Raw genomic sequence first — 24276 nt, forward strand, 5'->3', positions numbered from 1 at the left:
AGTATTAGAATTATCGAAACGGAAATGGTGATCGATATTAGATTTTTGTTTTAGAGAAGCAAAACCTAACCTTAACGCTAATTGAGAAGTTTTCTGGGAAACATAGGGTAAAGTAGGGATTTGGGTAACTTGCTTGGAAGTTTCAGTTTTAGTTGTTTTAATATTAACTACGCTTGTGAACACCATGATAAGTACATTTTTCTACATTTTCTCATTTGAACGTTACAGTATTAGAATTATCGAAACGGAAATGGTGATCGATATTAGATTTTTGTTTTAGAGAAGCAAAACCTAACCTTAACGCTAATTGAGAAGTTTTCTGGGAAACATAGGGTAAAGTAGGGATTTGGGTAACTTGCTTGAAAGTTTCAGTTTTAGTTGTTTTAATATTAACTACGCTTGTGAACACCATGATAAGTACATTTTTCTACATTTTCTCATTTGAACGTTACAGTATTAGAATTATCGATATCAGATTTTTGTTTCCTCAAGTACTAAAAAATATAGTTGTTTTTTTTTAGAGCCTTTTAGAAACAATTGATTTTAACTATTTTTAAAAGGCGTTAGTTGAACACATTGGCAAATGTTAAATGGAAGATGGGTTTTGTACATGCACAGAATACACTGACAAGTAGATTTAGCGAAGGGTAACGCGCGCGCGTCTAGTTTGGTTCTCCTCGCCTTTGCCAGCCCGTTTCGCTCGCTACTTTATGATTTACTATCGTGCCGTTATCCGGTGCACACTCAAGACACGTTTCTTTCTGTTTGATTCCGTAGGAGTTGGAGTGACGAAGGAAGTTCCTCAGTGGTCCTGGTACAATGTCGACAGCCTACAGGGTGAGTTACTTAAAATCGTGCAATTTTTTATATTCGAATTATCATATATTTCGAAAGTGTCATAACTCGAAGTAATTCGGTTCTGTGTTAGAAGAATATAAAAATCGTCGATAAGGGATTTCAAACGAAACGTTACAAAAGCATTTTTCAGAATCTATAGTAGTCACAGTATAGTCTATACTAGAATTTATTTCTTCCATTAATATTATTCATTTAGTAAATAAGTTCTTCTGTAAACTTGCAAATAGTTTTCCGTTTTTCCTACAAAGCTTGTTTCAGTTTGTGTGAGTTCACTTTTAAGAGACACGTGTGGTATACGTACCTATCGTGTATACGGTAAAATGGGTCAGACCACAGGAAAGTGTAATTTAAAATAAAACACGAAGCTCAATTTTCTAAATAAACATCGAGGTTCCAGAGATTAGACCGTAACCGTTATTATATTTTATTAAATGGAAAATTTCAACCCACGAACCGTGTATCGGTTCTTATTACGAAAGCTTAAACATTTTCAACCATTTTTTGAGTCTATTCCGGCGAACCTAAAATTTGGCTATCCTTGCGGTAATGACCGCCACGAGACGATCGGATTAAGTTTATCAGATGTTTCTCGATGGATACTTAGCACGTTAGCGGCGGTGAACTCGCGATAACGGTTTTCCATGCTTCGTTTGTTGCGTGTAAATCACCCGTTCCGTGGCCACGTATAATTTGTACGTTATATGCTCGACACTCGGCAACCCTTTCTATGAATACCGCTTCATCGTTCGTGGACGCGTGTATACGCGTATAAACGTCTGCATATATATATATATATATATATATTTGAGTGTAAACTCTCGCGCGCGCATCAACTCCCCTCCTTTAGCTAGTGCAGCCTCGTTATCTGTGCGAGAAAGCTCGATTGATGTCGTTTCACGCACCGACGATCTTTTTGGATTTTGTATCAGTGCTAGCAAAGGGATGAGAGGGAGTCTAGGTCGAGATTAATGTGAGGATATTTTGCTGGCAATTAGCGAAAGTGGAAAGTTCCGTTTCCCGGTGCAACTACCATGACAGGATTTTCCAATTTCGTCAACATCGTTTTCAGTAAATGTTAGTTTCTTCGTCGGAACTTGGAAAGCATTTTTGAAGATGGTTTCCCAACAAGATTCGGGATAAATGTATTTTTAACTTTATCTCTGGATATTTGTGTTAATTCTTCCGCTATGATACCCTCAGAGTCCTTTACGGTGAAAGGGTTAAACGCTAAACGACGCGAAATTCACGTTTAAATTTTACTTGAAATTCTATTAAAACTCTTCTGATTTTAAGAAACTCTGTCGAAATAGAAACGAAAGAAAGATACCTCCTCTTATTGCGTTCTACTGTATAATCCTATTATGTACACGCGTGTAACATATTTGTATTATAAATGTTCATAAAACTGTGTCAGACGCTATTTATCAGAAGCATTTTCCCTTCTGGTATTTACGTAACAAGAGATTAAATATGCAAAACTCAGCGTTTCTTTTTTTCTCGGAAATAAATAAATCGTCGAAAGAAAAAAGCAGAAAGACGATGAAACTGGAAATATACTGGTTGCTGTGGCATTACGTTCCGTGGGCACGTCGAACTCCCGCGAGTCGTATAATTTGTCACCGGATGACGTCAACGGACAGTTCTGTTTCTTAGGCGGCACAAACGTACTTACGTGTGCATCGTGATTACTGCATATACGCTCATGCTGCACCTTGCGCATGGAAATACAGGAATACGAGGTAGCGTGTTCGCCAACTCGCTGGAATGAGTCCACTCGCCTCGTTTCTCCAACGACTCCGGTTCCTCGTCGCTGATCGAACATTCCACCTACGCCCTTTCACCTTCTTTCTATCTTTCTCTGTTACTAGTGTAAGTCCGCATTCACGCTTCCTGTCTTTCTCTAAAGGTGTGTTCCTCCAGATATTCGCAAATTACTTGGATCCAAACGGTTGGATCCGATCGACGTGTACAAACGAATTAATTAATAATTAGAAATTTAATTTACTAGCTTTTTATCGCATCAGCGGGCTATAAATTGAAACTATTTATTAGACAACGTAACAGTAATATTCTTCACTATTTACACTGCTTCTTGCATTAACTGGCAAGTTAAGCGAGAACGGTTTTTATACTAATTTAGGAAACTTAATTTCTTAATCAGACTCGCAACTGAAAACCCGCGCGAAAGGATCTGCAAATAGGAAACTTGTCGAGTAACGAAATAGTTGTACGAAGCTTGACTATCAGGAATTGTTTATTATTGCGTATTAGTTACTAAAAATTAATTTAATCTTTTCATGGTACTCTATCATATGACGATTAGAAAGAAACACTGCATTTACCTTTATTCCTATCTAATTTTTCAATGAAATCTTCTCGCATATATCTTGTCCAAAGTAAGCAACTGTTCGCATACTTTCGAATTAAAATTAACATAGATATTACGTTATGTACGTTCTTTGTATCCTACTATCTCGTACTTTCTACATTCGGTTCATTTCAATATTTCAATTGTAGAAAGTATTTCAATGTCCATACATAGATATTCTAGCTATAAACATTTTGCAAGCATCGTTCGTGAACATTAGTGGCGAACACGTTTGCTAGCGAGTACACGCTACGACGTCTGGGAGAACGCTTCGTTGCATATATTACGCGATCACGTTCGCTCGTGCCTTTTCACGTTCGTCATCCGCAAGTTTCCTTTTTACCGTTTTATTGGAAAATAAGTGGCCAAAAGGGAGGAAAGGTTGGTTTTCTCTCCCTGGTGTTTCGCCTTCGCTTTGCGTCCCTCTCGATGCCGCGACCGAATTTATGGCGCAGATAACTCGGGCTAAGTACGATCTTAAGCGACTGGAGGGGCGTAAAATATTTTATGGTTATAGTAAATTTTATCGGTTTATATCTCTGCTCTGTTAGCTTCGTATTAATATAAGGTGATCTTCGCCGTAGAGACCGATGCGACCAAGCGATATTTTAACGAACGAATCAGCTTCGTTTGCGCGATACCGACGCGATTAGTAAATCGGATACCTGGATCGTTTCATTAAAGCTGTCAATTGGCTTTAAATTTCTTCTGCTCTTTCTCTCTGCTCGTTCGATTTATCGCTCACATTTAGTCGGTTATTATACCTTCACGGTGGTTTATTTAATAAAAAGAGAATGAAAGAAACGGAGTAAAAGAACAAGGAGAGAGAAATAACTTGGCGTTTAATGAGAGTTCATCGCCCCTCTACACTTTCTCACGAAAATATTTAACAGCTACTGTACGGAAATCTTTTATGTCCATATTATGTGTGCTGTATAAAACATTTTGCAATTTCATTAGCAAGATATTTATTGCAAAAGTATATTTAGTGATAAAAATTATACACATTAATAAAATTTACAGTATGAACAGCCACGCTAAGCACACACTAAGTGTCCAAATGATGAAAATTGACTCTTTAAATACCTTTATGACCTCTCTGAAGTATATGACTTCATTAAATATTTTCTTTTACGTACATTTTCAGATTTCTTTCCGATTTCACCAATGCGTATAACTCATTACACGATCAATGAAATTTCAGGATGTTTCGTATAACAAATGATATTCATAAAAGGTATCTACAATTGTTTGAATACTTTGTTGGAACTGTGCATATCATACACCCTTTTTCTCTTCCTCCTTTTTCCTAGCTCTTGTTTCTACCACTTTTATTCCAACCTCGCGACGATTCACTTCGTATCCGAATGCAAATCCCATTACTTTTTACCCTTTGTTTCTCCGCGAGCCGTGTCTCCTACACTGGCCGCTCAAGAGCAGCGATTTTAAAATTCGCGCTTCGTGCGCGTCACCGTCCACCGAGACGCGACTCGAATCGGTAACTTGCTCGTCTTTTCGGATACGTTCGAGGATCAGAAGCCCCGAAAATCGTGACTCACGCGAGTATTTGTCCGCTCTGCGACCTCGAGCTCTAGTCGAAATTTTAAGTAGTACGCTGCTACGTTCTCACGTAATTCCCAATATGTTCCCCAACTGTTCTCCGCGTCAACTCCAATCGAAGTTTAAGGAATTCCGCGTAACATCAAACGTCAAATTCGGTCGTTCTTTGCTCTTTTATCCCATTTATTATTAATTGTTTCTGTTTCTTAACAACGACCTCGAGCTCTAGTCGAAATTTTAAGTAGTACGCTGCTACGTCCTCTATGTTCCCCAACTGTTCTTTGCGTCAACTCTAATCGAAGTTTAAGGAATTCTGCGTAATATCAAACGTCAAATTCGGTCGTTCTTTGCTCTTTTATCCCATTTATCATTAATTGTTTCTGTTTCTTAACAATGTTAAAAGACGCTGTCGTACTTGTCCGCTCTGCGACCTCGAGCTCTAGTCGAAATTTTAAGTAGTTCGCTGCTACGTCCTCACGTAATTCCCAATATGTTCCCCAACTATTCTCCGCGTCAACTCCAATCGAAGTTTAAGGAATTCCGCGTAAAATTCCGTCGTTCTTTGCTCTTTTATCCCATTTATCATTAATTGTTTCTGTTTCTTAACAACGTTAAAAGACGCTGTCTTACTTGTCCGCTCTGCGACCTCGAGCTCTAGTCGAAATTTTAAGTAGTACGCTGCTACGTCCTCTATGTTCCCCAACTGTTCTCTGCGTCAACTCCAATCGAAGTTTAAGGAATTCCGCGTCAAATTCCGTCGTTCTTTGCTCCTTTATCCCATTTATCATTAATTGTTTCTGTTTTTTAACAACGTTAAAAGACGCTGTCGTACTTGTCCGCTCTGCGACCTCGAGCTCTAGTCGAAATTTTAAGTAGTACGCTGCTACGTTTTCACGTAATTCCCAATATGTTCCCCAACTGTTCTCCGCGTCAGCTCCAATCGAAGTTTAAGGAATTCTGCGTAAAATTCCGTCGTTCTTTGCTCCTTTATCCCATTTATCATTAATTGTTTCTGCTTCTTAACAACGTTAAAAGCTGTCGTAGTTGCATAAATTAGCATCGTTCGCACACTCGCTGGGAAGAAACGAATTAATTAAAAGGATACAGATGAGAATGTTGAAAAGATCATGTTTAGACATCATTTCTTTATCAAGAACATATTTTTCTCCGAATTTTGAAAGCAAGAGTCACGATCGTTTAAATAAAATTATTAATTGCGTCTCTTAGTTATCCTGCTTTATTCGTTAATTATTATTCTTATTATCTATCATCGTGTCACGCGTAATTTCTTTAAATACAACGCACTATACGCACTGCATAAAAATTCCTACTATCGCTCGACTACTTCATCGATCAGGCCAACTAACTATAGCTTCGTTAATTAAAGTGTACAATTTATTATTATTTCTTTCGTGTATTATAACTTGCTGAAAATTCTACAACTCGCTATATTCTTAGGATACGTAACTCAATGTCACTTCCGCTACGTCCACCCAATGCGTCACTCTATAGCAGCGAAAAGTTTCTCAGCGTGTTGTACGCGTACACGTGACGAAACAACAAAAACGAACACACGCACGCTCCTAGCCGAGTTAATCTGAGTGCGCCGGTGTCACCAAAGGGTTAATTGGGAAGGAGCAGCGAGCCGCGAATACTACGCGAGGCTACCTTAAAAGCAAGCAGCGACGTTGGACCCGAGGCGAGTCGCGCGTTGGAAGCTGCCGGCGGGCTAGCAAAAGATGAGAGAGATACACGTACATATATACAGGGTGTATCAGAAAATTGGTGTCAAACTTCATGCCGAACTGCTCTTAGGAACCAGCAGAGGAATCTCGAAGCTGCGGATCATCAGTGTCTCGATACGCGTATGATAGATGCATAATGTCTTTTCTTTTTTCTTTTTTTTTTTTTTAAGAATATTTTCTAAAGATATGCACATGTCTTTTGTTGTTTGAGGCGTTGTAAACTTCTACAAAGTTATCAAAATTGACTCCTTCTTGCACTCACCGTACCATCTTCGCCGGAAGTTAGAATCTAGCACAGTGAACCTTCATCTAGTAAGGTTGCGCAAGAAATTTAAACATCCGGATGTAAGCTGTCGAAGAATGGCATTCGAACGAAGAATTGCTGGCCATGTCACCGTGAAGACAATCGTGCATGACCAACAGTTGTTTCCTTGTCGTTTAACATCTGTAAATAGGTAATACATCTTAGCAATTCGCAAGTATTGGGTCGTCCGGAAAGTTCCTTTCGTTGTATAAGAAAACAATGACGAACATAATAATCATACCTGATTCAATAAAATAATATAAAACAAATTGGTCATCTATTATCACATTATGAAACGAAAGAAACTTTTCAGACAACCTAATATGGTATACAGTAACCCAGACTCTTAGGAGAACGTCTTATAAATCTCAAACTACTGACATTCGAATCCACGTTTATCAAAGGCTTCTTCTGTCTTCCGACGATTACCACTTGGAATTTTGCGGCAATTTTCTGAAACACCCTGTAGAGAGAGGAAATCAGAGAGAAAGGGAGAAGACGAGACCGAGGGACAGGCGCGGCGAGGTACAACGAGAGAGAGCCGGTGGAATCGTTGCGGACGCATGAAACGGCGTTAGCTGCGCACGCCACCGTCTCCGCCGGAAATTATGCCAGCTCTCCGTTTCTACGTTCGGTGTAAACGAACCGAGGTAACGCCGGCCGGCCAGCGTCGACCATGCCAGTGCGGAACACGCCCCCAGGAACTGCGTTTCTCGTGGGCGACGGCCTGAAATATCGAGCGCCTTGCCCACGTACACACGCGAAAACGATGGAACCCGACCGACTGTCCGGAGAGAAAGAGAGAAACCGGCCTCTCTCCGGCGGTGGGTTGCCCGGGACGAAAACGAGAAGGAAGCAGGCAATCGGGACAGGTTCGACGCTGGATACGAACGATCGTTGCAGAGAAAGAGAGAAATATTATAGAAGAGGGTGGGTCCCAGCCAGATTTCCAGGGATAATTTTCCATCCTCCTGACCCTTCTTCGGTTAAGGAAAATCTCAAGCGTCCCTAAAGCGTTCCTGTTCGCTACGCGCACCCACGGAACAGTTTAGGGTGAAGGAAACTACGTTTCGATGTTTCGATGAGTCGATGATGATTGTGGCGATGTTGAGTTTCGCGAGATAGGATAGGCCAGGTTTATGGTCTTACGTTATGTCGAATTGTTCTTGGAGATTCTTAGGTAAAGAGGATTAAGAGCGCTTTCTTTGTTGCGTCTACCACGAAGATGCAACAGACTGAGAATAGGCTGAGATTGGAAAGGAAAAATTTTCCTGTTGTAGTTTGGTAACATTGGAATGAACGTGATCTGTGTTAATATCGATCTACTCTAAAATTGGAAAATGAGAGAAAATCGTGTTACGAATATGGCTTTTTAAAACTTATCTTGCAAGTTTCTGTCATCTCTTCGTGATAAATGAATTTATGGAAGCGAGACGTTTATTCCTCTAGAATTAAACGTTAGATTACAATTACTAAGGAAGCGTGTCCTGATGAATAAAACATTTGAAGATGTAACGATTCTCATAATAATCTATATACATGTTTGACCATTCCGAACGTTGGTTCATTATAAGAGATCCATTACAACCGTTCTCTTAATCATGTACCTGAATAATGTAATTCAAACACTTATAAAAATAGAATTAGCCAATTTGCTTTCCCAAATACTGAAATACTCTTCAAAAAAGTAACGTTTAAGCATCTACATATTTTACTATTGATTATCCAATAATCAAAAATGATGTAATTTCTCTTTAGCAGTAGAATTACTTTAAACAAATACGTAATAATAGAATATTTTTATATTTATTGATTTATTACTTTCTTACAATTCCATGTTATGTAGTACGTTTTTAATATTATTAATCCATCTGGGATCGTGATCGGCCTAAACGAGGGTTGACACATTTATAAAATTGTAGAACCAGTCATTTTGTCTGCTGTGCTACTTCCAGCGTTAGCATCCAGCGATCTAGCGATCGACCGGGAATTTTCCTGATAACTGATATCACCATACTGAATGATACGCGGTAAAAATTTAAGAAACGAGTGGCAAGTTGTAGAAAACGGGGAAACTGGTTAATTGGGTTCGATGAACAGATCGCAGGACCCTTTTACACTTTGACTGGTATTGGTAGAAGTAGCCTTGATACAAAATTATTTTTAGTTTGAATACACAAAAAAACAAGATAAAATTCATTACATTATCCTCTTAGTTATCGTTGTGAAAGTCGTTACATCAAAAAATATAAGATGAGGTAGGAATTTTAAAATAAAATTGTAAAACCAGTGATTTTGACTGATGTGGCATTTCTAACGTTAGCATCCAGCGATCTATCGATCGACCGGGAATTTTCCTGATAACTGATATCATCATATCGAATGGTACGCGGTGAAAATTTAAAAAACGAGTGGCAAGTTGTAGAAAACGAGAGAACTAGTTAATTGGGTTCGATGAACAGATCGCAGGACCCTTTTACATTTTGACTGTTATTGGTACAAGTAGCCTTGATACAAAATTATTTTTAGTTTGAATACACAAAAGAACAAGATAAAATTTATTATATTATCCTCTTAGTTATCGTTGCGAAAGTCGTCACATCAGAAAATATAAGATGAGGTAGGAATTTTAAAATAAAATTGTAAAACCAGTGATTTTGACTGATGTGGCATTTCTAACGTTAGCATCCAGCGATCTATTGATCGATCGGGAATTTTCCTGATGACTTATATCGTCATATCGAATGATACGCGGTGAAAATTTAAAAAACGAGTGGCAAGTTGTAGAAAACGAGAGAACTGGTTAATTGGGTTCGATAAACAGATCGCAGGACCCTTTTACACTTTGACAAGTATCAGAATTTTGACTGGGATTGGTATAAGTAGCCTTGATACAAAATTATTTTCAGTTTGAATACACAAAGGAACAAGATAAAATTCATTACATTATCCTCTTAGTTATCGTTGTGAAAGTCGTTACATCAAAAAATATAAGATGAGATAGGAATTTTAAAATAAAATTGTAAAACCAGTGATTTTGACTGATGTGGCATTTCTAACGTTAGCATCCAGCGATCTATCGATCGACCGGGAATTTTCCTGATAACTGATACCATCATACTGAATGATATGCCTTAAAAATTTAAAAAACGTGTGGCAAGTTGTAGAAAGCGAGAGAACTAGTTAATTGGGGTTCGCTAAACAGATCGCAGGACCCTAGTACCAGTCAATTTAAGTGGCATGGGTATAAGTAGCATTGATACAAAATTATTTTCAGTTTGAATACGTAAAAAACAAGATAAAATTAATTATATTATCCTCTTAGTTATCGTTGCGAAAGTCATTACATCAAAAAATATAAGATGAGGTAGGAATTTTAAAATAAAATTGTAAAACCAGTGATTTTGACTGATGTGGCATTTCTAACGTTAGCATCCAGCGATCTAGCGATCGACCGGGAATTTTCCTGATGACTGATACCATCATACTGAATGATATGCCTTAAAAATTTAAAAAACGTGTGGCAAGTTGTAGAAAACGAGGGAACTGGTTAATTGGGTTCGATGAACAGATCGCAGGACCCTTTTACATTTTGACTGGTATTGGTACAAGTAGCCTTGATACAAAATTATTTTCAGTTTGAATACACAAAAGAACAAGATAAAATTCATTATATTATCCTCTTAGTTATCGTTGCGAAAGTCGTCACATCAAAAAGTATAAGACAAAGTAGAAGCTTAAAATAAAATTGTAAAACCAGTTAAATTTGACTGGTGTGGTAGTTGTAGTGTTAATTAACCAGCCTCTATTGCCTCATCAAACGATCGACGGATTAATCAAAATTACACGGCACGTAGAAGGCAAAGAGTTAAAGGAACCGCTGTAATAGAACGTTAGCTGAATGTTGTAAAATCCAAAGTAGTTATGGTTGTTATTATCGTTTACCTGGCTCGCTAAGAGATCCAAAATCACTAAGATTTTTAAGCGTTGTGATCATGTACGCGCATGTTACACGGTCACGAAGTTGGTTCCGGGATCAAAAAAGTTTATGTTACGTGGGTGGACGGCTTAGAGAGAAAATTAGATGCTGGCAGAAAAGAGGGAAGAAAAACAACGGTGGGGAAGTTTCGAGGGATAATTTTCCGCCTTCCTAGCCCGTGGCGGCTACGCGAGCTGAGGAAACCCGGATACGAGTCGAGCTGCACGCAGCTTTTTATAGTTTCTTAGCGTGGAAACGCTGTCCCGAAGCAGGTTGCGGGTTGACGCATCTATTACGAAAGAAGTAATTTAATCGGCGTTCCGTGAAAAAAATTGAGAAACCTGTTATTAAAGCTTATCATTAAACTTTGACGCATCGTGTTTATTCGATCTTCTCAAGAATACGAAAGTTTGAAAAGCTTTTGTTTCTTGCGAATAGTGTAGTCTGTTATCAGTTATTAATCGGTAGAAGATAAAACGCGCAATATTGTATCATAATATAAATCGCAATGTAAACTTTTCACACGACTATGTTAGCTTTTTCATAGACAAATATGGTGTTTCTGTTGGCGTTGTTTTATAGAACCTCGGAGGATTTAAAAAAATGTAGCATCTATGTATGATATTTAGAAATCCTAGCTCAGGATTTTAAGTACATTTGATTCATGGCAGAATTTTAACATAAGCGATACCACGAAGCGTATTCAGGGTGCAATTCTTTCGTTTTATGAATTTAATTTCAATTTATGTAGCGGGTATCAAATGTGTGTGTCTGTGTGAACGAAGCGCGTGAATTCCAAAGCTTTTTTAAGGTATTGCTTAACACTCACATCACTTGGCCACATATGTACATAAATATTTACAGATAAAATTATAATTAAAGACAATAATACACTCGTACTTCGATTTCAATAAAAATCAACATTAACTTTGCCAAAAACACCTCTATGCATTTAGTAATTGCAAAAAAAAAAGAAAAAAGAAAAAATATCGAAATCCGTCATTTTGACGAGTTTGGTAGTTCTAGCGTTAAATTTCAGCGCTATCAAACAGTCGAACCAAATGAAACATCGATTCCAGTGCGTGAACGTGTGTACTGTACGATAATTTCGTTGGGAATCATGCGATTGTTTACTTAGCGTTGCGCGGCGATTCTTTCTCGTTTATTTTCAAACGCATTCGCGGCCCATCGATAAGCGAAAATTACAGTAACGCAGCAGGCCGAACGAGTTACGAGTGCTTTTTAATTGCACGCCTGCTCCCGATAAATCGGTTTTTATTTCGTTCGTTCCCCGCCGAATACGAAACTGCTTGCTCTCCTCGCTGATTTTTGTCTCGGATCCACTGCGAGCTTGGGCGATATCGTTCGTGGCTAAGAGCGTGGCTCGTGTTTTAAATAGTCGGCTTAAATTTTGATTTTCAACTTTTTAGCAGGCGGAATTACCGGCTAACTGGCGCGGGAAATTAAACCGCCGATTCACCTCTTATATTTCGAGCAAGTTTCACGCGTTAACATCCAGTTAGCTTGCAGCTCGCACGCTGTACATTTTTCCACTACTTTTTTTTCACGTTTCTAGTTACATCACCTACGATATTTTTTTTTACAACCGTTTCACTTGAACAGATCCGCAGTATTCTTTCCTGTTACATTTGCCTGTGATAAGTTTAGAAATCTTTAGTGTGTCATCACGTAGCTACAAGTTATCGATAGATTAATACATTTGTTTGCATAATAGGTACAAGCTCGACAAGCAAATTGTATAATTTACAAGTCACCTCATTACCTTATCTGTCTTTGCAACTTATCAACTCATTAATATCATGAATAATATACCGCTCATAACAATTAAGGAAATACCGGCTATTTTGTTGCACCACCCAAGTATGTAAATAGAAATTATGCACGCTAGATAGTTGATGTGTTATAATTATTTTTAAAAAATATAGAAACGCAAAGAACGAATAGAAAGATTAAAGCGACACGGATGGCAATCTGAATAATTTGAGTAACGCAAAAATAAGAATGTTGTTCGAACTTGACACTAGAACTGGCGAATATTAACGCTAGTATGCATTTGATCAAACTTATTATACAATAGAACCTCGTTTATCTGCATATCGTTTGTAGGAATAATATTACAGATATTAAAATATGCATTCACTTACGTTGTAATTTACGCGAAAGAAAGTGTATGTATGAAAGAACGGTTGAAATCCTAACGATTGGATTATGTTATTGAATTAACACTAGAAATCGATAGTTCACACGAAGCTATTTCTACGAAACCAGTGAAGACGACTGGTCTTGAAAAAATACGTAATAATGGAATATTTTTATATTTATTGGTTTATTGCTTTCTTACGGAAGCAATTCAATGTTACGTAGTACATTTTTGGTATTATTAATCCATCCGGGGTCGTGATCGACCTAAACGAGGGTTGGCACATTTATAAAATCGTAGAACCAGTCATTTTGTCTGCTGTGCTATTTCTAGCGCTAGCATCTAGCGATCTAGCGATCGGTCGGGAATTTTCCTGATGACTGATATCATCATATCGAATGATACGCGGTAAAAATTTTAAAAACGTGTGGCGAGTTGTAGAAGACGAGGAATCTGGTTAATTGGGTTCGATAAACAGATCGCAGGACCCTTTTACACTTTGGCAAGTCCCAATCATTTTAACTGATATTGGTACAAGTAGCCTTGATGCAAAATTATTTCCAGTTTGAATGCGTAAAAAACAAGATAAAATTCGTTATATTATTCTTTTAGTTATCTTTGGGAAAGTCGTTGCATGACAAAATATAAGACAAAGTAGGAGTTTAAAATAAAATTGTAAAATCAGTCAAATTTGACCGGTGTTGTAGTTGTAGTGTTGAAAATCGGGAAATATGCAAGAAATGCATCCAAGAGGTCCATCATCGTTGATCCTAGAAGATTGGTTAATTTTTTCTCGAATGAGCGCCATTTCCGTGCAGTTTTATCAGCGATCAAGCGCCTTGTGTTGCTGTGCTGATGCTCTTCTGATGGAGCAGGTCTGTGGCGTGGAAAGAAGCAGCCTTTAAGCAGTAATTCGGCGGTGCAGAATGCAAAAGTCGAGTCACGGCGGAGGAAGACGGTTGCGGAGGAAACGCGATAAAAGAAGGGGACTGACGATCGGGTGAAAAAGGAAGAGGAAAAAGGCGGTCTCGGTGGTGGTGTGCTTGTTTGCAACGAAGATCCTGAGAGCGCGCGAAAAGAGGGACGGAGACGGTGCGGAACCAAGAACGATAAAGATGGCGTAGAATCGCGAGAGAACTAGAAAGAGAGGACAAGAGATAGGATGAAGAGGAGACGATTCTTTTGAGCCCCGGCCAAGTTTTGTGGCCTGTTGGCCGGCTCGTGGAATCCAGTCGCAGGCGATTTCTCGTCTCTGCGCCTTTTAACCGTACTACGTGTCGCGTTCGTGTGTGCACGCGTGCAGGCATATGTCTGCAACAGTGCAACCGAGAGGAAGCGTAGCGTGCGTGTATACAAGACGAAGAGGCCCCAGCTCGTACCACGTTGTGTGCATTTGAAAGAGCGCGAGTGAATAAGAGTGAGAAAGAGAAAGAGAGACGAAGGAATGAGAGATCGGTGACAGAAAGAGAGGCAAAAGCGAGGAGAGCGTCAGAGTAGCGAGGATGCAAGGTGCTGGCAGACGAAGAGAGACGACGCAGGAGGGAACGAGAAACCGTACACGTTTATTACACGCTGTCCCTTGGATCGCGCTACAGCCGCTGGCAAGACGTTCCATTAACGTCGCTCGGTACCTACGCAATTATTATACTTCCTTGTACAGCGCGTTTAATCGCGTGCGCCACGGTTTTCTTAATCCACTGGCCGATGCGAGTGGGTGCTTCGCAGCTACATCGATATTCTCGTTACAGTTGCGCTAGTGATCGTCGTCGTCGTCGTCGTCGTCGTCGTCGTCTTCCTTGTGAGCCTTTTAATGGAAAGAAACGAAGAAAATGTTAAAGATAACGTTTCAGTGATTAGTCAACGACGAGCCACGGTGGTTAGCTGTTGTGTGTTCGTTCGACTCTCTTCCTCTTCCTCTGTGTTTCTCTCTTTATAGTTTGATGATGTGTAACATGCAGAGTGTCGTTCCACGAGTACCGTCGCGACGCGTGTACAACGACTGATACGATCCAGGTTGCAGAAGCCGCGCGTGTGCACGCACGCTGCTCCTCGCCAGTTCCTCTTGGTACGTATTATTACAGACGTGCTGTACGCGATCGCGATACGCTCTTGTACCAGGCAAGTTGCTTTCAACGAACTGCATTTCCCTGTGTCGATTTTACGCAGGCTTCGCTTCGATATGACAGAGGCTGAATGACGCTGCAACTGGGAAACGCGTAACGTCTATTCTTTTCTTAATTGATCGGCTATGTTGTTTGCACAGCGGCTGACGCTTTGATATCAAACTCGGCCGCTGTAAGCGTTGTTTCTTAAGCAAGTGGATATCTCGCGATGAGCCAAGTATAAAGTATAATTCGACGAGGCAAAGATTTATCGCTTTCACTGAAAATAGACTACGTCGGTAATTGCAATCTCAAATTCAAGTCGCGTTTCAGCGGTATTTTACAAGCCACTAATAAAACACATACAGTTAAAAGGTCGATATTTTTGTCACATTTTTAAAAACGGAAAACGTCTCGAACGAAACAAGGATTATAGTCCCATGAATTTGATATCGATACTTCATCAAATCCACGAAAAGTTTCGTTCGTTTTATAAGCAAATAATGACTGCACTTTTATATTGTTTTATTTTGTTCTATAAAAATAAAGATCACAAGGTTCGACAGATTAGGTTTCACGTTTGCATAAAGATGCGTCTGTAAGAAAGAGACACTTTTCGGACAAACTAATAACTGCAATGTTTAAAAAAAAAAAGAATCCAATAACGTACAAGAGGTTCATCTGAGACAAACACGTATATTTTATGTATTCGATAATCTAGAAGCGTTAAAAAATTAATATTTTTACTATTACTTAGTCCGTGCCTTTCGGCTTTGGACGAGTTTTCGGTTTCCATTTTCTCCTTCTTATGGCGTTATCACCCTATAAAAATCGAATAAAAGCCGTCACATAATTTGCGCATGGCAGAGTATAGATGCACACTATTTGCAACTGCAATGTCTTACTTAATTAGAAGTCCGTGGCGTGTAAACGAGACAAAGCCGCGAGTCGACGCATATTTTTGGAGCCGTGGTACGATTCGATCGTGACAGAGCGTGGCGCGTCGCGATATGCGAAGCCGCAGAGAGAGAGAGAGAGAGAGAGAGGGTGGGAGGGAGAGAGAGAAGGCTGGGGTTTACATTTTTAGCGTAGCTTGGCAAAGATCGACCCCGAGGAAGATTCATGCCGGCACGCCGTCGAAAACAACTTTTAATACGGCTTCGATCGGCGGAGTGCAATTCGAATTTAAATTGGCGCAGTCGAGTAGCGCGCGCCTAGCGCCGCTGCTCGTTACGAAACTTCGTTACTGCCGAGTATTTTCAACCCCGAAGATCTCGATGGCTCCGGGGCGAATCCATTAAAGGTAAAAGCTTCTCGTTTACATCTGCCGTTGCTCGCGTTCAGACTTTCTCTTTCTTTCCTTTCCTTTCCTTCGCCGGTCGTCGTCGTGTCTTCTTTTATCTCTCTCTCACGCAGCATGTTACGATTCCTTCGAAACGTCAGCTGGTTAGCGCGACGCTCGTTCCACGTTATTATCCGGTCAACCGATGTCACATCTCGATTTTCCGTTTTTTCAAACATCGCCATTTTCAACGACATAAAGCGTTACTTCTTGAGTTTAAGTTGCGATGCGCGGAATCTGTATACTAAATTCGTGATAAAATTGAAACCAGGCTGAGTCTGTGACTCTAAACCGGACGAACATTAAGAATAGACACTTTATCTCGGAGAACATCAAGTTTGACAACTTGTCAGGAACAAGGAAAGTTACCTAATCGAAACTGGAGAGGAGTAGACATTCACGATGTGAATGTGTGCATGAATTTATTTCATTTGATGTGGTTTATTGATTAGCTTACGCCTTCTTTAATTTCCATGTGGCAACTCGGACACGTCTAAGTGTTTGTTGCGTTTGTTAGCCGATTGCGTGAAAGACGGTCATCCTTGTACAAAGACAACGCTGGAAAGTCATCAAATAAAATGAAATACCGATCATGCTGTTACAAGTATAACCGCTTTAGAAATTCCTAATTTTTCTGTTAAGGTTATTCAGTGGATGGAATTAAAGAAATGCGTGAGCAAACTGCAAGGTATTGAAAGTGTATATATTGTGAATAGTAAATTACAAAATATGTGGTACTATGTAAGCCGATCCAGATCCTCTCGCTAGCAACGTTACCCTCAGACTAAAGACAACTGCCTCAACCAACGTCGGACGTGTACCGCTTATGGCCTTTCCTAAACGCATTCTTTTGTCTATGCGCCTTCGAAGACCTTAGGCGGTTGAGAAACCGAAGACCAGATGTTGAGTTTTCTCAAAAGTGACGATCACTTCAACATTTTCAAACTTATGAGATTAAATATCTCGCCTCTTGAAAAATTAAGCGGAATGTATAGTTGATCGATCATAGGTTCTGAGAAATTCCACTTTCATCGACTCCTATCGATAAAATTTGAATATGCATAAATGCAACGCTGTATATGGTGTGAAGGACATTAAAACTAAATTGAACAACATTGCGTGTATCTGCGTTTGCAAGATTTTAGCTGTGTCGCCTGCATTATGTTCTTTTCCTTGAAAACGCCGAGCGATGAAGAGGCTGAAACATGTGCTGGTACGTTGAATAACGCACGCTGGCTGGAAATTCATTCAGGAAATCGGGGGACGTATCTCGTAACAATGGGCCGCGAATGTACGAGGGCGAGAAATCGGCGATCGCGGCAAAAAAAAAGGAAACAGGCGGAAAGAATGGCGGACAATGCGGAAATGCAAGATGGGGAGTCGAGGCTTAAGTGCAGCTGCTGTTTAGCCGTGGAACGAGCTCCATACTCGTAATCGCGCCAGGACCGTACTTACGGACACTATGGACAGATTCGAGAGAACGCCGACCGTGTCTCTACACGGTGACCTTTTCGCAGTGCACCGTAGAAACCGCATCGATGACGCACTAGGTCGAACCTAACCGTTGACGTGTATTCGTCGTATTCATAATGAACAATGTGTAAACCGGGGATTTTCAATATTTTACGTTGCATGGCACACGTAAATCGAAATTACTAACTTTTAACACGAGTTAGCTCGTGTTTTCATAGCCAAACGTCGACTTCTCAGTGTGCTGTTGGAGATGATACAGTGGAATTGTTGGGCAGCATACCTCAAGCTGTGTCTCTCGCTTGTAAGACCCGTCAAGTTGCGTCCTTTGTTGTAAAAAAATGTCAACGATGACGGAACGTAGCAACGAAGAATCTTTCAATGAATTACACGCGGGTGTTTTATCTGATTGTCCGAGTGACTGTGAATCAAGTTGCGGTGACTTGGAAAATGACACTGTATCAGAAGATAGCGAGTCTGATATTAGGCCAGCGAAATATCATTAAACCTACGTGCATATTACAATGCAATAAGCACATGAAAGGGTAGGTCGTGTGGATCAGTTTTTGGCAAACAGCAGTATTTTACGAAAAGCTTCAAAGTGGTCGAAAAATTAGCATTTTTTCTGATAAACTGCATCTTGTTCGATGCATATAAAACGTACCGTACGTATCTGCCAGAAAATAAAACAAGATACAAAATGTGTCTACTGGAAGTAGCTAGAGAATGGATAACTGTGGATTCCAAAGAATGCAGCGTTGTGCCTGACGCTTCTCGAATTTCTAAAACAGCTGCTTATAATGATGCACCCTTCGGGCTTTCCGGACAACTGAGAAACCACGTCTTAGAAAAAATAGTCACTGGCAGAGAAACAAATCCGACTAGAGCGTGTAGAGTATGCCCTTAAAAAGGAAAACACAGCGAAAGTAGATATATTTGCAAAAGCTGTTGCGTACCATTACACGTAGATAATTGCTACACTGTTTATCATAGGAAAAGGAAATATTAAAAGTTGAATAATAAATGAAATTTATTAAAGTTTATTTATATCGTTTTACTTGTACATGCAGTTACAAAATAATAGCCGGTGACGTGAGATAAATTCTCAGTAAAATTGCCGCTCAACAATGTGTTAATTGTGAATATCGACCGGCAACTCCAACTTATTCTCATCGTACTTCGACTTGCAAGTTTTTAAGTGTCGGATTTTAAATGCTACAGTGATGTGTAAATGATAATATTAAAGTCACTCAAATCAATTCATTCATCTTAGAAGTAATACAATTTTGATTACAATATTTATATTAATTATAATTGAGTAATGTGTGGAATTTGTTAAAACATTCATTCGGATGCAAACCGACGTTGCGTTCACTGGTTTCACAGTACTCACTGAGGAGTATTATTTTTTATTTTTAAACAATTACCGATAACAACCCAAAAATACATTTGGAGGACTAATTTTCTACGGCACATTGAATGATACGTTATATGGATGTTGTTCAAGACAGAAATTCATGGAAGACAGTGATAGTTGCTTTTATTTGATAATCTAAGAGTAAAGAGATCGATATCTGCGGATAATTAATTAGATATTATAAGTTTCAATAATATTTTTGCCTTTTCACCGGTTGAAATTTGTGGGTGTTGAGAGAGCGGCTGATAGGAGAAACGACTTTAATGCTAAGACTTGTAAAACTACAAAAATCACAATACACGTGGTTGCTCTCAGCTATAATACATTTCACACACTTTGCTCGGCCGCCTTCTTCACCCATGCTTCTCATTTGCACCTACAGATGTACCTTTCATTCTTAATTACCACTATTTCTCCTTCATACATTCACTCTCGAGTCACATTTACGATAAAAGCAACCGCACAGGTCTAAAACATAGATGTCCAAAGTGTAGATAGCGAGACTCACTGGATTACATTTTCATTGGAAGGGTTTTACTCGTCGAGAATCGTCGGATGAACAATTCGAACTCGGCTAAAGATTGCGCGAGGATTGCTATTTCTGTCTAGTTTCTCACAGTTCACAGAGTTATGATATCAAATATCTAGTAGCTCGTGTATCAAATTAATTTTGAGTTACTTGTCGATTGATCCTCCACACCAATTACGCTTCGTGTAATCTTCTAACTCAAAAATCACCGACAAGCTTTCGAAAATAGGCTTTGGCTCGCAAAAGCTTCGGAATTCTAGCCTAAAATTCGTCCTTTCATCACTTAGGACAAGACACTTCGCTTTCTGACGTTCTCTTCACGAAATAATTCTCGATTTAGCAACAGATCATGCGATGGCGTTTAATCGGTGGAATCGACCGGTTTAGTTTCTGAATTGCCGATTGATCGTTGAAATTTATGTGACTTGAAGTGGCAGGAATTAAAGAGGTACAGTTTGCAGAAGCAGAGGAAATAGAAAATTCCAAATAGCATATTACTAGTAATTCAACACACAACACTTGTGTGTAATTTAAAATTCAGAATCTATTGGGCTGGCAATTAAATGATTATCCATTTTGTCAATATCGACATCAAAATCTAATGACAAAATCCGCACTCACTTAGTTGCTAAACAGCAAAGTCCTGTTAAAGATAGCAGATATCCTAAAAGTTGTGTGCTTAGAATTTCTAAAATATCCTTTCTATTCTACCAAACAGTGTACCAAACAGTACTGAAGCTCGCTAAAAACTACAATAATATCCCTAAAAATCGATGGTAGACTCGGTATCGTTTCACGCATCGAAACTCGGCTCTCGCCTAGATAATAGCTGGCAATAGTATCGCGTGTAACGTTGATCACGGTGATGCAACAAGAACGGCGTAACGGCGATCGTTTCGACTATGGTAAAGAACCTTTAACGACGATTGCGAAACACGTCTGGCAAGCGAAGTAATCGCGATGTATCGTGGTCGAACGCTCCTCTAAACGATTCTTTAAACGACGCATGATTTGTCGTCGAAAGAAATAGAGTTTCCGCGAATCGCACCTCAGATTTACGGGCCAATCCAAAACGTTAGGCTTCTTTCACACGGCACTTCACGCGTATGGTGGATTATTTATTATCGTTTGTGGAAAAGTTCAGACGACAATTCTTATGATATACAGCAACGTACTACTGATTTTCAGTATCAGATTGATTAACTGCCGGCGATTTTCTTTTCATCTATGCGGCTTCCTTTCAATCCATACAAACTATAGAAACAAATGCTGGTATTCACACGTGTTAGAATTTCACCGATAATATGCACACGCAAACACAATATCTTTACGTAAGTGCGTAAGTACAAAAGCCTCTCTCTCGCTGACCTCCGCTTTTACCGCGCTGTTTGCCGGTCGGAGAGCCGAAAAAAACCACGTCAGTTCGAAGATCAACGAATCACCCACGCTTTTGAAACAGTTTCAAGCAGTTTCACGAATAACTTCATGTACAGTTTCATTTCGCACTTAGCTCTCTTTTTGTCCTCCAAACACTAATTACCGAGACTTCCATTTTAATGAACATTTTGTATTCTTTATACATTGCGTTGGCAACTAAGTGATTGCGGATTTTGTCATTAGATGGTATTGACAAAATCCGCAATCACTTAGTTGCCAACCCAGATAGATAGAACAAGTCCGACACTCTTCTGCTGCCTGCAGCGGAATGTCCATGAGGATTTCTCCACGTACAAAAAGAAAAAAGATAGAATAAAGAAACCCAACAACATAGTTTAGCACCTGTAGCATCGCTCAGTTTTGTCGATTTCTCAGCTATGTGTGGCGGCACTCGACAGCAAAATCCACCATTCGACGCTAAATAGTGTCAGACAACGGCAGCGCAGTGGTTAGCGCCTTAGGTCACTAACGTTCAGGACCCGGGTTCAAATCTCGGCGACCGGAGTCTGATTTTTCTTTTACGCATGTAAATTAGAAGAAAAATGCAGGAGTACTCCAGCAGCCAGTACCCCACAGGCGACCCGCAGCAGAAGCTGTCTTCATCCTAACACATCAGCAACTACACTATCACGGCCTATATTCACCTCATACGAAACGATCCACATTTAGCTATCCTTTTAGTCGGATACTGTATCGCATGAGCACCTACCTATCTTATTATCGGCCTCGTTTTCCATATACATATAATGCGATACAGGTATTGTCATGTGAAAGAGGCCCTACGCGTTGCCATCGCGTTGCTCGTAGTTTCCATGGCGCTGACGATGGCGCGTTGGCGAACAGAAGGAAACTTGCGCCACATACGGGAAAGCTCCGTTTCTTGGTGGCGTGCCTGCTTGCCCGTCTACCATGTAATCTTTCGAATATCTGCATTTTGCACTGTTAGGAAAGTTACAACGGTAATCGCATAGCCGCAGTCTTGTCCGCTCGCATGCACACGGTATTTACAGGGAACTCTTGCACAAGTAACACGCCGCTCGCCTCTCTCTCTCTCTTCCTCCATCTTTTAATCGACCTCTACTTTTCGCGCGACAGTTTCCCAGTTTCGGTAAACAAATTGTCTATTTCTTTTTACTTTTAATAGCACATAAAAAGAGGGGGATATTGTGCATAGGTTTGAAAAGAGAATAGAACGTTTTTGGTGTCTTTTGGGATAAAGAGAGACAATATTTTTAAGGAGATTTGAATCACACGAGCTTTATTTTGCCGATTGTATAATTTTGAACGGCGTTTACGCAATTGTTTATTATTATTCCATATTAGTTAAATAATATCGGTGGATTTTCTCGCTTCTATCGATTCGTCAAATTCATTTTACGATAGTTTCTTTATTGATCGGTTTGAAAAGTGGAATATTTTTTACGTTCGTACTAGGGAAATTGAAAATTTCGATTTTATTTCTCAAAATCTTGATTATGTACATATGCCCGTAAATTGTTGAGTGTACGAAAGCATTTAGTTAAATATACGAATTACAAATGTTTTGCGCGTAAGCATTCGACACACATTGAAATAAGAAAGGACACATCGACGTACAGACTTCACTTCCGTTATCTCTTCTCTATTAATAATCGGATTAATCTTATCTGGTGATTCCATAGACATCGATTAATGCTTTGTGGAAGCAACAGACGCGATCAGTACAGGATCGCCGCGAAGAAACAAAGGAGAATCTACTGTCTTTGTGCCTATCTAACTGTCAATCGGAAACCTGTGCCACTTGTAATAATACGCTTAGGTGAGCCTTTGAAAACGATCTCCTACTTTCCAATATCTGATAACTTTCTCGTTGTGAACTTGTTACTATTAATTTCAAAACACGTTGTACGTATTGTCAAGACAATGTTCGTCAAGTACATATCGCAAATGGATTTGCAATGTTACTGAAGAGATTCAAATGTCTGGTGGAACCTTCGAAGAAGAGTAGGACAGAGAGATACTTTTAAATAAAATCGAATCTTATGCCGTTTAGCGCCATTTACACTTTGAGAAACAGCGTTAAAATTTGACGAAATAAATTCTAAATCGTATCGTCAGAATTTTTCTCTGCTTGCGAAAAATAGAAAAATTTGCTCTTTGTAGCGTTAACAAATCTTCCATATTGGCGTTTCTTAATTATAAAAATCTTGGCAAAAGTTTATAACAGATAATTTTGTTGAATGACAAATGGCCAAAACACAGGCACAAAATATATACAGAACTCATCTTGTACGATACGAGTGCTTGATAAATACTGGAAATGAAACATAATCTCTTGCAAGCGATAACCGAATGTCATAAATTTTTATATCGAAATTCATCATCGTGAATTCATCCAATACATACTGAACTTGATTTTACCCATTATTACACACGATTTTATTATTGAATCGCCACATTTCTGCGTCGAGTTTCTAAAGATCGCTTGGCGGACGTTAAACGATCGACCGTCGTGGATTAATCGGCGAACTCGTCGATGGAGGAACGCGGAGGACCGCGGCATTTGTATGCAAATCCGGTGTTTCCATTATCGTTCGCTGTCAACGATTAGAGAGAGGCGTGCAATGCAACGGCGAGAAAGTGACTCGAAGCGTGCTGTGGAAACGCTCCAGTCATCGAGAGAACGCGCGTTTTTACCCGTCGCGTCGTCGCCGACCTCATGGTCGTCGCTATGCCGCGGCCATAGATTTACATTCGATACAATAAGAATACTTTTCATTTATCCTTACACCATTTCAAACTTCTATTTCAGCGTTTCAAATCAGCCATACATTTAACTTCCCTTCCAATTTAATTTTATCTCATTTATGATTTATTCTTCATTTTTACTCTTTGCTATCTAATTTTGTAACAACATTCGTATCTTCTGTATATACAGTGGCTACAAAAGGTATTGGCACGTATCTTTATTTTCCCACCGAGCGTTTCTTATCAGGTTCTACATCTCATTTTTATAGCATTGGAT

At 39.5% G+C, this 24276-nt stretch overlaps 2 protein-coding genes across 14 annotated transcripts in view; one reads left to right on the forward strand and one right to left on the reverse strand.

Annotated features, from left to right (window-relative positions):
* The window catches only part of LOC132911030 (LIM and SH3 domain protein Lasp), a 144328-nt gene extending 128485 nt beyond the window's left edge, over positions 1-15843 (reverse strand). The window contains exon 1 of the mRNA XM_060967358.1: positions 15831-15843. The gene's annotated coding sequence lies outside the window, so the exon portion shown is untranslated. The remainder of the gene's footprint in view (positions 1-15830) is intronic.
* LOC132911009 (bromodomain adjacent to zinc finger domain protein 2B-like) overlaps positions 1-24276 on the forward strand; it is a 230820-nt gene that overhangs the window by 54027 nt on the left and 152517 nt on the right. For 10 of the 13 annotated variants that reach the window (XM_060967289.1, XM_060967288.1, XM_060967287.1 and 7 more), the window contains exon 1: positions 778-837. The exons of 1 other annotated variant lie outside the window; for it this stretch is intronic. The gene's annotated coding sequence lies outside the window, so the exon portion shown is untranslated. Of the gene's footprint in view, positions 1-777; positions 838-14612; positions 15041-24276 lie in introns of those variants that run through there. 2 more of the 13 variants (XM_060967280.1, XM_060967282.1) reach the window with 2 other exon arrangements.

This window comes from Bombus pascuorum, chromosome 9 (assembly GCF_905332965.1).
Source record: "Bombus pascuorum chromosome 9, iyBomPasc1.1, whole genome shotgun sequence".
NCBI lineage: Eukaryota > Metazoa > Arthropoda > Insecta > Hymenoptera > Apidae > Bombus > Bombus pascuorum.